Below are 16,127 nucleotides of genomic sequence, written 5' to 3' on the forward strand. Positions count from 1 at the left end.
GAGTTGGGGGTTTATGCATAAATTAATTGGGATTTGTCTTGGGCATTCCAATTTTTTAGGGAAAAATAGAGTTTGAAGGTGATTAATTCTAAATTCCTTTGATTTCTTTTTCAAGCAAACCAAAGTGTGTTATAAAATTACCAAACCTACTTTCGTATGTTATTTGATTACTCTAAAACCCATTATGTTTTGTAACCAATCATTAATTCCTCTTAATGATAGATAATCAAGGATTGGAACTAAAAATCACCTAGATTTAGAAATAAACTAGGATTTTAAAATAGAAAAGAGATTTCCAAATCTAGGTGATTTTAAGTTCCAATCCTTGATTATCTATCAATGGAAAATTAAAGAAAAACATGATAAGAGAACTAAAATAGAAAAACCCAGGTAGAAGAACCCAAAACTCTAGTTTCTGGAGCTTCAAAAATGGTTGCAGCAGCTCCTCCCCAGAAAGTGGTGTCTCCTCCTTTCTCTCTTATATTTTTCTTTCCTTTTTGTTTCTCCCTTCCTTTCCTCTTGTGGCAAAAACTAGGAAAATGAAGAATTTATATGGTCCCAAAAAGTTTCCTTAAAAGTAAATAAGAGCCCAAGAGTGGATAGGAAATGAGGTGTAAAATTATCTAAGTCAGCAGCATTATTCACGTTCTAGGCAATCTGCTTAGGGTAGGGCTTAACACTAAGCAGCTTCTTAGTAAATTTCAGCCTCTGGTCGCACTGTCTGCTTAAGGTTAAGCAGACCCTTAGCAAATCTCGGTAGACTAGAATAAAATGGGTTTTTCTGCTCATGCATGACTTCCAGCTTAACCTGTGCTGCATCTTTAGCATTGCCGCTTTACCCTAAGCAGGATCTTAAGCAATTCTCGGCAGGTTATGGAGTAAGAGCTTGAATATGTAGGATTTAAGCCGTGCTTGACTTTCAGCTTGAACAGGCTTAAGGTTAAGCTTATATGACATACCATAAGCAACATTATAAGCAAAGTCTTAAGCAAATTTCGATTAACTTGTTCTTTCAAAGTTTGATTTCTTCAACTTTCCTCCATGCTTAGAGATTTCCAAATTTCTTCAAATCACTTCCTAATGCACCCATTGATCTTCGATTTGCCACAAAATCCTATCAAAAACAACAAAATTACAAAAATCAAATATAAAGTATCTAAATTTAACAAATAAGCTAAAATAAAGCTAAAATAAAGCTAAAAACATAAAATATACTAAAATATAAGGGCAAAATGGATGCAAAACTACCCTAAAATGCCTATATGAAATGAGTGTAACAAATTCCCCCAAACTCAAACCTTTGCTTGTCTTCAAGCAAATTAAAACAATTAATGCAATTTGGGGTACCTTACCTTAAATTTATGAAAATTACTTATCCAAACTCTCAAGCTTACCTTTAGCCACCAACAAACCATATACCCACTTTCAAGATACAAAGAGTTTAATTCTTGCCAAAGTTATCACCGCTTAGCCTTTGGGTCAATTATCCATATCATCAAGCCCAAACCAATCAATCACAAAGAATAATCATGCCTAAATAGACTATAGGGAAATCCACAAACTAAAGTGTCTCAAATAATGATGGAAGTAAATGAATGGATTAATGATATCCCAATCCCATAGGCAAATCTCCTATTCCAATCTCCACTAATGTAGCAAAACACCATCAAAAGATCAAAAGGACTTTCAAGGGTTGTAATGGGGCCAAAGGGGTGATAATGTGGCTAAAAAGGAAAGGATAAAGGTAACAAAATATGAGAATAATCAAATTATTAAAAGATCAAGACACACAAATTATTATTATTATTATTTTTTTTTTTGAAATCAAATGGGGGAAGGAACTTTACAACTATTCACCAATGCTAGCATATAATTTTGAAGCTTTTAGAGGGACTGCATAAATAACATTGACTTTGAATTATAATTGTCCCTTTCAATTCACCCCCAAACTCATTTCTTTGTGTACTTGGGTGGTGAATTACTTTACATACCATAATTGAATTTTCTAGCCTTTTTATTTTAGTCACTTCTCCCAACTAATTGTTATATATATATGTGTGTGTGTGTGTGTGTGTGTGTGTGTGTGTGTGTATCTATCACTCAAAGAATTATTCTCATGGAGGGTAGGTAAGTGCTTGGGTTTATGGCTAGGCATTGATGTCGGTTCCAAAGGAGTGAGAGAGATAAATGTAGGCTCAAATTGGTTCCAAAGGGAAATTTTAAAGTGAGGTTGGCTAAGGCTAAAATATGGGTTTAAAATTCAAAGAATGCCTAGATCATTTCTTTTTCAAGTGTATGCTATGATTTCGCCTTGAAAGGTTTAGAAAGATTGTTCTAGGATTGGTGAGACATCAATTAGCTACTTCTCACCCTAGAGTTTTCTCTAAGCACTCAAAGTCAATGCAATTGATTGGGTGGCCCTTGGCTAAGAAGATATAAACTAAAGCAAGAATCTAATAACTTTGCACCTATCCAGAACTTTCAATCCATCAAACCCTTCTAAAAGTAAGCTTAATTGCTCTTCAAAGAAACTCTCAATCCTCTAAGGACAAGGTAAAAATTTATTTTATGATATGCATGATCCTAAAATGAATGCATAAATCAAATTAAAATTAAGTGTAATCTATATGAAAACTATATGCAAATGTATGTGTATGAGTATAGACATGTGTGTGGTATATGTATAAGTGTATGGATTATCTATATATGAATGAATGAAATGCAATAAATGAATGAATGAAAATTTTAAAGAAAATTTTTAAAAATTTCACAAAAATTTTGCCCTCACCCCCAAACTCAAATGAAACATTGTCTTCAATGTCTAAAATGAATGCAAAGATGGGCAAAATTGTGTGAACTAATCAATTAATGAAATATATACAATTGGGGATTAAATCAATATAAGCTCAAGAATTCCAAAATTAGCTCAAAATGATAATAACAATAAAGCTTTAGAGAGAAAAATGTGAAAAAGTATCCCAAATGTATGAATTTACACTGCTTAAGATATTGCTTAACCTGTTGCGTAGGGTAAGCAAAAGCGTAAGCATTGGCATAAGCATTGGCAACATACCATAAGCATAAATAGTAGAAGGGTAAGCTGTTACCTCAAAATGATGTTAAACATATGCAGCTCAAAGTAAATTGTGCAACTCATCAATATCAACAAAATTAGGACTGAATAAAAGATAAAGTACAAAAATAATGTGTAAGAAGATTAAAAAGTGTAATCAAATAAGATCTAACAGTTAAATCAAGAATTAAACCAAAAAGCATTCATAGAATAACTATATCCATATCAGAAGATAAAATAAAATAAACTAAACTAAAGGAAATGAATGCAAATATAATCATAAAAACTAATTACCAAAGTATTACAACTATTACTAAAGTTTGAAGATTAAAATAAACAGATTACAAAACAAACCTAAAACAGAAACTAAAACTGAATTGAAGAACTAAAACTAGAACTAAACTATCACATCGCTCAAGCTCTGCTATCAAGGCTTTACTGTTGCATCAGGGTTTGCTCTAGGTTCTGCAGTGGGTTCATTGTAATCCGAAGCTTCAGAAGCAATTTCCAAATTTTCTGTGAGTTCTTTCATTTCTTGGAGCATGTCTTGGCCCCATTGATATAAATTGTTATAAGATTGGGCCAATTTGTTGTAGAGCTCCAACATTTGAAGTTGTTGCTGCTTCTGCTTCTTTTTAAGAGATGAAAATCTCTTTTTAAGTTTCTTTTCTAGCTTCTTCTTTTGGTTGACCTGCTGCTGACCCATGGTATCAATTTTAACTTCTAAGCTCTTCAAGGTTGCAAGGATATCTATGGTGTCAGGTGAGGGAACAGATGGTTGGACAGTGAAGCTGGCTACTTTGGATTCCAAGGATCTTAGGAGGGACAAAATATCTGCTGAAAACTATGGGGCAGTGGCTGTTTGAGGTTCTGCTGGTGCAAAGGTATTTGGTTCTGCAGACATCAAGCCAGATGTCCATGTCAGAACAAAGCATAAGTATGTTTTACTTTTTCACAAAGATCCATGTGTAGCAACATTGTGCTGTCTATATATGATTCACCAGACACTGAGAGTAGCTTATATAGACTAGCATCAAAGCTAAATGAATTGGCTATGGCAGTTATATACCCTCCAAAGACTATGCTACCTTTGGTATGCTTTGTGACAGTTTGGTGCCAATGAGTAGCTAGGAAATGAGTGCTAACTTGTTTTCTCTCCTTGATGCACCACAAGAAAATAAGTCTCCAAAGACCCACAATGTCAAGTATCGTGTCCCCTTCCTAAAACAAAGGTAAGAGATAAATCTATGAAGGTATTTCAACACATGATCGACTATCCTAGAGGCTTTTGCTGTCCTCTGTCTGTAATAACCCCTATAAGGTGCAATTTCTTTCTAGAACTGAACAGGGTCATAAATGGTTTGTTGCCACTCAATACTTTTATAGCCCGAACCCTGAAAACCAAAAATTTCATTCACAAAATCCATGTCTAACTCCTTATCAATGCCAGCACATCGAAAACAGATCACATCCTTATGCTCAGGTACTGTTGGTTTGAAATTCAGCCTTAAGGAACTCAAAAATTCCAAGGTCAAATCCTTGTACACTGGTTCCCTAATCCTAGCAAACTTAGTCCAGTTGACAGCATCTAAGTAAGCAAATACAGAGTCATAAATGCCTAACTCTTTTAAAATCTGCTCATCCATATATTTGTTTGCCAAAATAGGCTTAGAAGCTAAACTCTCATAAGCATTTTTCATATCCATATTTTTAAAAGCCCAAGGTAATGGAGAAAGTACCTCCTCTATATCATTGGCAGATGACGCAGGTGCTGCTGGAGCAGTGGCAGGCTGGGGAGAGTTTAAGGGTGACTGAGATACAGGGATTTGAACCGCTGGTGATGGGATTTGCAATGAGGACCTAGTTCTTTTACTGACTGGTTCAGAGGGAAGTTGAGGTGGAGAGTTTAGGTCCAAAGGAACAGAGGGGTTTCCTTTTCTTTTTCCGATAGTGGCTTTCTTGGGTCTACCCGCAGCCATTTTGGTTTTTCCTTTAGATTTGGTTTGAGTTGGCGCGGGTTCAGACATTGGTTCTTGAAACTAAGTTTCGAAAATGGGTGTTTCATTTTGTGGCTCATTTTGTGGTGAGAGGGGGGTCGGCGGAATGAGGGTTGGTGTTTGGTTTTGGGGTAGTGGTGGTGTTTGCGGTGGTGGTGATTGAGGTAGTGGTGGTGTTTGCGGTGGTGGTGATTGAGGTAGTGGTGGACTGGGACTGGGGTTAGGGTTCGCAGAAAATGAGGATGGAGTAGCCATTTTCGATTTGACAGAGCGCTTGGATTTTCTGGGTTTGTGGGTGGACCACATCTTGGTTCTCACCATTTAAGGAAGAGAAATAAACTCTTCGCCTTCCCTAGAAATGCCGGAAAAAATGGTGGAGGGGGGAATAGTGCTTTGGTTTATTGGGAGTGAGGGTGAGGGTTTCATAAAAAAAAAATGGCGAAAATTTTGGGGCGTTTTAAAATGTAGGGCAGACATCTGGTAATTTGAGTTATGCTTGGGGTTAAGCAGAATTTGCATAGGGTTTAGCATAATTTGCATAGGGTTCAGCTTAGTAAGCAACATCATCAGCAAGTTTCGCATGTTTTGAAAAATTTGTTGTTTTTCTTGCCAAAAATAGTCCAAATGATATGGAATGCTATCATGACCCTCAGCAATTACCAAATACACACAAACACCATAAAATTGAGGAATTTAAGCTCATCATCTCTTAGAACTCATCAAACATAACATAACCATGAAGGGATTTGAAAGGCAAACAACTTAAATTAAGCATGGATTGTAATTAACTTTCTGCAAACCCAACGAAATGGTTTGATTTCCAAGCTTATACCCAAAGCACATTTTCTGCAACATTTGAGACAAGTTCCAGATATTCAAAAATTGCAGAAAAGACATAGAAATTGACTTCTTAAGCAAAGATGAACAAAGAACAATAAAAATTAGCAGACTACAAAAACTAGCAGCAATTCAAACAAAAACATGCACATTCTAACAGACTACAAAAACTATATTTATACTAAAAGGTAAAACTTAATAAACACTACTTTTGCACTTTAATAAAGCTCACATCAGTCCTAAATATCAAAATTGATCCTCATTTAAGTTGCATTTCACAAAATTTACACAAGACACAAAATTAAACATGTGCTATCAGGTAGATTGTAATATCAGCAATTTAGCACAAGTTTAAAGGTGTTACTGTTCATAGGTACTGGATAAAGTGCAGAATTTTGCTTTATACTTGCTCCCTTTCAATTCTTTGTTTTTGCTAAAAGTGTCAATTTGCCCAATCTTCATGAATGACCTACAAAAGATAAACAAATGTCACTTTTGAGTTTAATAAGGGTAAAAGCTGAAAATGAAATGAAATAGAAGATTAATAAACTATAAAAGGATACGCTTGGGTTGCCTCCCAAGAAGCGCTTGTTTAAGGTCTTAAGCTTGACCTTCCACTCCAAATCACCTAAATATCCCCAATTGGGGAACCAAGCCATGAAACCTCTACAACCTTTTGTGTGGGTTCTCCAACAATATAATGCTTTAATCTCTGCCCATTAGCTTTGAAAGTCCCTGAGGTTTCATTGCCTATCTCAACAGCTCCATAGGGGTATACCTTTATAACAGTGTAAGGCCCTGACCATCTTGACTTTAATTTTCTGGGAAATAACCTTAACCTAGAATTATATAAGAGAACAACATCCCCTTCCTGAAATTCTTTCCTCCTAATATGCTTATCATGCCATCTCTTAGTTCTTTCCTTGTAAAGCTTGGCATTTTCATAAGCATCCAATCTAAGTTCCTCAAGTTCATTTAGTTGCAGCATTCTTTTTTCTCCTGCAGTTTTTAAGTCAAAATTCAGTGTCCTTATGGCCCAATATGCTTTATGCTCCAACTCCAAAGGTAAATGACAAGCTTTCCCATAAACCAATCTAAATGGGGTGGTGCCAATAGGAGTTTTAAAAGCTGTTCTATAGGCCCAAAAAGCATCATCTAACTTTAGTGACCATTCTTTCCTTGAACTATTCACTGTTTTCTCAAGAATTCTTTTCAACTCTCTATTTGAGATCTCCACTTGACCACTAGTTTGTGGATGGTAAGGTGTTGCAACCTTATGCTTTACTCCATATTTTTGTAATAATCTCTCAAATTGATGGTTGCAAAAATGAGAACCTCCATCACTTACAATGGCACGTGGAGTTCCAAACCTTGTAAAAATGAACTTTTTAAGGAATTTAATCACAACTCTAACATCATTAGTTGGAGATGGTATAGTTTCAACCCATTTGCTTACATAATCTACCCTAACTAAAATGTATTTGTGTCCAAAGGATGATGGAAAAGGTCCCATGAAATCAATGCCCCACACATTAAATAGTTCCACTTCCAATATATTTTGGAGGGGCATTTCATCTCTCTTCGAGATATTACCCATCCTTTGACATCTATCACATGCATTTACAAACTTTCTCACATCCTTAAACATATGTGGCCAAAAGAACCCTGCTTGAAGAACTTTTTCTGCAGTTTTTATCACACTCATATGACCCCCATAAAGTGAAGAATGGCAATCTTTAATAACATTCCCTATCTCCTCATCAGCTAAACATCTTCTAATCAACCCATCTCCACATCTCTTGAACAAAAATAGCTCTTCCTAATCGTAATCCTTCACATCAAAAAGAAATTTCTTCTTTTGCTGCCATGTTAGGTCAGGTGGAAGGATTCCACACACCAGATAGTTCACGAAATCTGCATACCAAGGGGTTTTTGCATTCATGATTACTAACAGTTGCTCATCAGGAAAATAATCATCTATTGGGGGCTCTTTTCCCAAATTATCTCCTTGTTCTTGCCTCAATCTAGACAGATGATCTGCTACCACATTTTCTACTCCTTTCTTGTCTTTAATTTCTAAGTCAAACTCTTAAAGGAGTAGCACCCACCTTATCAACCTAGGTTTGGCCTCTTTTCTCTAAAGGAGATATTTGATAGCTGCATGATCTATGTATACTATTACCTTAGACCCCACAAGATAGGACCTGAATTTATCTACTGCGAATACCACTGCCAAAAACTCTTTCTCTGTAGTAGAGTAATTTATTTGAGCATCATCTAAGGTCCTACTCGCATAGTATATTCTATACACCTTCTTATCTCTCCTTTGTCCCAAAACAGCTCCAATGGCATAATCGCTAGTATCGCACATTAACTCAAAAGGTAATGACCAATCGGGTGGTTGCATAATAGGAGCAGATATAAAAGCTTCCTTTATCCTGCAAAAAGCGTTTATATAATTAGTGTCAAAATGAAATTCCACATCTTTACTCAATAAATTGGTAAGAGGCTTAGAAATCTTAGAAAAATCCTTGATGAATCTCCTGTAAAATTCAGCATGCCCTAAGAAACTCCTCACTCCCTTCATGAATGTTGGGGGTGGCATTTTCTCAATAATTTCTACCTTTGCTTTATCCACCTCAATACCCCTGTTTGACACAAGATGTCCCAAAACAATTCCTTCTTGTACCATAAAATGACACTTTTCCCAATTCAAAACTAAATTGAACTCTTCACATCTCTGCAAAACCTTAGACAAGTTAGATAAGCATTCATCGAAAGATTTACCATACACAGAAAAATCATCCATGAACACTTCCATAATACCCTCAATCATGTCAGAAAATATGGACATCATACATCTTTGAAATGTAGCAGGGGCATTACATAATCCAAATGGCATCCTTCGATATGCAAAGGTACCATAAGAACATGTGAAGGTAGTTTTATCCTGATCATCTGGGTGAATAGGGATATGAAAGAACCCTGAATAGCCATCCAAATAGCAAAAATAAGAATGATGGGCTAGTCTCTCAAGCATCTGATCTATAAATGGTAATGGAAAATGGTCTTTTCTAGTTGCATTATTCAACTTCCTAGAGTCTATACACATTCTCCATCCAGTTACATTCTTGTAGGTATTAGTTCATCATTTTCATTTTTCACTACTGTGATGCCTCCTTTTTTGGGTACAACATGAACTGGACTTATCCAATTGCTGTCAGAAATGGGGTAAATGATACCTGCATCAAGCAATTTCAAGATTTCCTTTTTCACAACCTCTTTCATATTTGGATTCAATCTCCTCTGTGACTCTCTAGAGGCTTTATGATTATTTTCCAATAAAATTCTATGCATGCACATGTATGATGTATTCCTTTAATATCATCAATGGTATAACCGATTATCCTTCTATGCTTTCTAAGAACTCTTAATAATTTTTCAACTTCACATTCATTCAGTTTAGCACTAACAATTACAGGATATGTAGAATTTTGACCTAGAAAAGCATACCCGAGATTTGTTGGAAGAGGTTTCAACTCTACCTTCGGTGCTTCACTTTTTTCAAGCTTTGATGATGAAGTTGTATCTTGCTTCAAATCCCCAATCTTCTCAGTATCAGCTATAGGCAAAGGTGGATTTCCTTCCAAGATTGCAGCATATTCTACAGCTTCTTCGATTTCATTCCCTTTTTTGATGTTAAAAACTAAACAAGCTTCTAAGGGATCTTCAGGATGTTGCTTTTTGAGCACTTCTCTGACCTCTTCATCTATCGCATCAATTCTCAAGCATGAATTTGAATCATCTTTCTTTTTCATTGCTTGAAACAAATTAAATTCAACTTTTTCTTCCCCAACTTCTAATGTAAGCCTTCCATTTTTTACATCAATCACACTCCAAAGAGCAAGGAAAGGTCTACCAAGAATAATAGGAATGTGTACATCCTCCTCCATCTCCAATACCACAAAATCCATCGGTATGAAAAAATTTTCAACTTTCAGAGGAACATTCTCAATTACCCCAATTGGAAATTTAATATACCTATCTCGCTAACAGAGTGAAATGGTAGTAGGCTTCATTTCTCCAATCTTCACTTTCTCATAGATAGACAATGGCATTAGACTAACATCGCTCCAAGATCACATAAAGCCTTATCTATACCGATATCCCCAATGTGACATGGTATGGAAAACTTCCAGATCTTTCGCTTTGGGTGGAAGCTTATTTTGCAAAATAGCATCGCTTTCTTCGTGAGAGCTACTGGCCTCAAATTCCTCCAATTTCTTCTTATTAGATAAAATCTCCTTCAAAAATTTAGCATATGAAGGCATTTGTGCTAAAGCATCAGTGAAAGGAATAGTCACATGCAAAGACTTCAATACTTCTAAAAACTTCCCAAATTGTTTATCCAATTTCGCTTTCTGGAACCTTTGTGGGAATGGTAAAGGTGGCATGTAGGCTTTAGGTGCTACATAGTTAGGTTCTTCCTCTTTGCTCTCTCTCTCCTTACTTCCTCTTTCTTCCACTGAATTTTCTTTCTCAGTTACAATACTAACTTCAACTTCACTATGTTCATCTCCTTCTCAATTTTTCTCTTCTTCAATTTTCTCTTCAATTTTTTTATCTCGATTCTCCAATATTTTTCCACTTCTCAATGTAATAGCCTTGCAATGCTCCCTTGAATTTTCTGGCTGGCTAGGGAGCTTCCCAAATGCTTTGTTATTTGAAGAGCTAGCTTGTTGAGCTATTTGATTCTCTAACATCTTGTTGTGTGTTGCCATTTGATCTACTTTACATGCTAATTGAGAAATCATATCTTGTTGACTTTGATGGCTCACAAGTAGAGTCTCAATCATAGCTTCTAATCTAATTGTCTTGTCTGGTTGTGCTTGTTGTGGTAGAGGTGTAACACCTAGGCAAACATTCCACATCGAAAACACGGAGAGATGTCGGGTTTATAAGTTGGTGGTTCGCATCTCCCAGTGACGTGTTTTAAAGTCGCGAGGGCTTTGACCAGCGACAATATCACTAGGTCGCCATTACATTTGTGGATTAGAGCCGCTCCACGCAACCTTGAGCGATGGTGGGGCAAACATCGAGATGTCGAGTCCCATAAGGGGGTGGATTGTAACACTCAGGCAAATCCACATCGCAAAACACGGAGAGATGCCGGTTTATAAGTTGCGGTTCAGAACCCCTATTGACGCATTTTAAAACCGTGAGGGCTTCGCCAGAGCGACAATATCACTAGTGGGCCGGCCATTACATTTGTATCACTAGTGGATCGGCCGTTACATTTGTACAAATGTAATGGCCCGCCCACTAGTGATATTGTCCGCCTCGGGTCGAAGCCCTCACTGCTTTTAAAACGCGCACTAGGAGTTACGAACCACCAACTTATAAACCCAAAGATCTCTCCGTGTTTTGCCGATATGGGATTTGCCTAGGTGTTACAATCCAACCTCTTATGGGACTCGGGCCCTTGCCGAGGTTTGCCCCATCATCGCCAAGGTTACACGCGAGCGCTCGATACCACAAATGTAACGCCCGCCCACTAGTGATATTGTCCGCTCGGGCCAAGCCCTCACGCGCTTTAAAACGCGCCAATAGGGGTTACAAACCACCAACTTATAAACCCAAAGATCTCTCCCGTGTTTTGCCGATGTGGGATTTGCCTAGGTGTTACAGTGCATTTTGAGGTTTAGGAATTCTGTGAGGACCTCTATTCTGCTGAAAATTCTGATGTTGTTGATACCCAGAAGGTTGCTAAAAATTTTGGTGTTGTCCTTGTCTACCTCCCCAAGAAAAATTAGGGTGGTTTCTCCATGCTGGATCATAAGTTGCAGAAAATGAGTTACCACCTGGTCTTTGATTGTAGTTCCCCACATAATCCACTTGCTCACTTGAAAAATCTTGATTAAGTGCAGAAAAATCAGCTGCACAATTAACATTTACAGCTCCAACTTCTGCTGAATTACTAGAACCTCCAGCTGAAGAATCTACTTTCATGCTTAGCTTGTCCATTTTCCTTGTCAAAGCATCAAACTTAGCATTAATCATATTCATGGCATCAAGCTCAAACATACCAGCTGGTTTCTTGATCTCATTCCTCTCACAACTCCATTGGTAGTTGTTATAAGCAATTTTATCAAAAGCAGAAAAAGCTTCATCTTCAGATTTCTCCATAAGATCAACTCCAGAAGATGCATCAATTGTACTTCTAATAGTTGGTGAAACTCCATTGTAAAAGTGTTGAACAAGCATCCACTTAGGAATCCCATAATGTGGACACCTCCTTTGCAAATCCTTGTACCTCTCCCATGCTTCATACAAGCTCTCATCATCTCTAGGTTTGAAAGAAGTCACCATTTCTTAGCTTAATTGGCCTTGCTTGGTGGAAAATATTGAGCTAAAAATGCTTGACAAAGTTCATCCCATGTTGTGATAGAACCCGGTGGCAAAGAATGTAACCACTCTCTAGCTCGGTCCTTCAAAGAAAAAGGAAACAATCTGAGTCGAATTGCATCATCAGAAACTCCATTTATCTTCAACATATCACTGATCTCAAGAAAGTGTGCTAGATGCACATGTGGACTTTCACTTGGATTTCCTCCAAATTGTGATTATTGTACCATCTGACAGAGTGTGCTAGTTCAAAATTGTTAGCTTCTACTCTTGGTCTTGTGATACTTGGCATGAAATCCCCAATGTTAGGATAGGCATGATCCTTCATAGAGCGGTTGTTATTGTTGTTGGCCAATTCTTCTTGTAATTGTTCTTACTCTTGTGCTCTTTCTTGTTGTTGTTGAACTTTAATTTCAGCTTTTCTCCTCTTAGATTCTGCTCTTAACGCTTTTGCTGTCTTTTCTATTTCTGGATCAAAGAATAAATTGATTTTTTCACTTTTTGTCCTCCTCATAAAATAAAGCACTTGAAAAACAAAATAAACAAATTCTCAAAGTAAAATGGTAAAAAGAAAATAAAATAAAATGCCCAAATTAACCAAACAAATAATTGTTCAATATCAAACAAAAATCAAATCCCCAGCAACGGCGCCAAAAACTTGATGGGGCGAATCCGCAAGTATACGGGTCATCTCAAGTAATAAAGTGATGAATCAAGTATCGTTCCCACAAGGATTTGCTGTTTGAGTACCAAACTATGAATGAAGCGATTATTTGGGCTAATGATTAATGAATAAATGGTAAATGTAAATGAGCGAAGTAAATTGATTAATCTAATTTGAATATGTAAAAAAGCAAGCAAATAAATTCTAAATCTAGTTTGCAATTAAACTAAATTAATAATGGGTAATTTAAATGAAAGTCTAATTATGTTAAAAGTGATTCCAGAGTTGGGGGTTTATGCATAAATTAATTGGGATTTGTCTTGGGCATTCCAATTTTTTAGGGAAAAATAGAGTTTGAAGGTGATTAATTCTAAATTCCTTTGATTTCTTTTTCAAGCAAACTAAAGTGTGTTCTAAAATTACCAAACCTACTTTCGTATGTTATTTGATTACTCTAAAACCCATTAACTTTTGTAACCAATCATTAATTCCTCTTAAAATCCTAGTTTATTTCTAAATCTAGGTGATTTTAAGTTTCAATCCTTGATTATCTATCAATGACTTTCACCTTTCGGTCCTTCAATCAAAGATTAACACAATACCCAATGGGTACCAACATTAGCAAGTAAATCAAGCACACAAGGAAGGAATCAAAACTCATATTTATGTAAAATAAGAAAATACCCAGTCCAAATCCACAAATTAATCTAAAACATATTTTCCAACTATGAAATCTAAAGAGTTTACTCACTCATGATGATATTTACAAGAAAGATTGATGGAAAAGTAAAGAAAAACATGATAAGAGAACTAAAATAGAAAAACCCAGGTAGAAGAACCCAAAACTTTGGTTTCTGGAGCTCCAAAAATGGTTGCAGCAGCTCCTTCCCAGAAAGTGGCGTCTCCTCCTTTCTCTCTTATAGTTTCTTTCCTTTTTGTTTCTCCCTTCCTTTCCTCTTGTGGCAAAAACTAGGAAAATGATGAATTTATATGATCCCAAAAAGTTGCCCTAAAAGTAAATAAGAGCCCAAGAGTGGATAGGAAATGAGGTGTAAGATTATCCAAGTCAGCAACATTATTCACGTTCTGGGCAGTCTGCTTAGGGTACGGCTTAACACTAAGCAGCTTCTTAGCAAATTTCAGCCTCTGGTCGCACTGTCTGCTTAAGGTTGCACCCTCAAGAAATCTCTCAGACCGAATAAATGGGTTTTTCTGCTCATGCATGACTTCCAACTTAACCTGTGCTGCATCTTTAGCATTGCCGCTTTACCCTAAGCAGGATCTTAAGCAATTCTCGGCAGGTTGTGGAGTAAGAGCTTGAATATGTAGGATTTAAGCCGTGCTTGACTTTCAGCTTGAACAGGCTTAAGGTTGCTTTATATGACATACCATAAGCAACATCATAAGCAAAGTCTTAAGCAAATTTCGGCTAACTTGTTCTTTCAAAGCTTGATTTCTTCAACTTTCCTCAATGCTTAGAGAATTCCAAATTTCTTCAAATCAGTTCCTAATGCACTCATTGATCTTCGATTTGCCACAAAATCCTATAAAAAATAACAAAATTACAAAAATCAAATATAAAGTATCTAAATTTAACAAATAAGCTAAAATAAAGCTAAAAACATAAAATATACTAAAATATAAGGGCAAAATGGATGCAAAACTACCATAAAATGCCTATATGAAATGAGTGTGACATCAGCAACACTTCACTTCCAACATCCTCAATGATTGTGATATGAAACTTGGACTCTCCTATATCAATGGCTATTTTCTTATGAATGAACTCCATGCATGATGTGGATATGAGGATCCTTGCAAAATCAAATCTTCTCTTCTTTGTCATGCATTCATCAAGTGAAATAAACTCCCACAAAAGAACTAAACCATAAAAAAAAATCAATATACTATAGATTTAATGGTACTTTATGACATCTAATCTACATGAAATGGCTTGATGGTGTGTCGAGCCTACCATAACAAAACTAATGTGAACTATTGCCCAAGCCATGTCAAGTATCCTTGAGAAAACCTTTCATATCATTTATGCTTATAAAGGTTAAAAGTATAGCACACACCAACCCCTCCCAATTGATATTGCTAAAATAGTAAAAACACTTATAGTTTCAATGACAAACTATATTTTTAGAGCTTTGGAAGGGTATCTTAGGATTCTAATAATAATTCTACTAAGCTATTCTTCATTATTCATACCTGGTTGAAAAGTGCCACTGTGAACATAAGAGCTCCTCAAGAATCCCGACATAAATAAAAACTTCATTGTTCCTTTGTTGTGTCGATCTTCTCCTTTTGCTTTGATTTATCCCCATAGTGTTGTTTATAGCTTTACTATTCTGCTTGACATCATCTACAATCGAACATTATTGCCTTGAGTTTTTTGAAATGAATGCATGTAACTTGTAGGATCCCATCCAAAGCTTATTCATGCCTTCTATAATCAAGCATAGTTGAAGCATGGAAGTCATTATTACAAAACCATACTGCCGGCCTCTGTGACTCAATCTTCTAGGAATGAAGATATAAACTATCTCCCTAGTTGAGAGAAGGGCTTCCAAAAGGACTTAGCATCCCAACCTTGCGGGAAATTCTTAAAGTAAACTATTGGCAAATTCTAATAGTTGCTAAAATATTGGGTCAGGTAAGATTGAACATAACGATCTTTGTGGTGGTTGAGGATAGAACATTGGGTAGGGTGAGTTGAAAGCATGTTTTCCCTAGTTATAAGTCATCTTGACTTGATCAAATCTCCTATTATGAAAATATTGTAAATATTTTTTTATCTCAAAGTTCTAATGTGTTTCGCTAGAGTTGTGTGAGAAGCTAATAAGGTTGCTTATACCTTAATAAAGGTAGCTTACATTTTTTTTTTTGATAAGCAAGCAAAAATTTTATTAAGAAAGATAAGAACAAGGGCTAGAGAGGGTTGCACACTAAACCCATGCCAATAGGCATTCCCTTATACACCCAAAGTCGACAAATACTCACACCAAAACCTAAAGAAAGTAAACAAGACCTAGAACACAACTCAATAGAAACTCAAAGGAAACTCAACAAAAACAAAAGATCAAAAAAATTCAAAGAAGCTTATAAAAACTGCAAATCAAGAAAGTCCTAACTTGGCAAAGAATGT

The 16,127-nt window shown here is 36.2% G+C and overlaps 1 non-coding gene across 1 annotated transcript; it reads left to right on the top strand.

Annotated features, from left to right (window-relative positions):
* The first annotated feature begins 12,181 nt into the window (after window positions 1–12,181).
* LOC131169509 (small nucleolar RNA R71) lies at window positions 12,182–12,286 on the top strand. The gene has a single exon (XR_009140448.1). It is a non-coding gene; the product is annotated as a small nucleolar RNA R71 (small nucleolar RNA).
* Window positions 12,287–16,127: the final 3,841 nt, after the last annotated feature.

Source organism: Hevea brasiliensis, chromosome 1 (assembly GCF_030052815.1).
Source record: "Hevea brasiliensis isolate MT/VB/25A 57/8 chromosome 1, ASM3005281v1, whole genome shotgun sequence".
Lineage (NCBI taxonomy): Eukaryota > Viridiplantae > Streptophyta > Magnoliopsida > Malpighiales > Euphorbiaceae > Hevea > Hevea brasiliensis.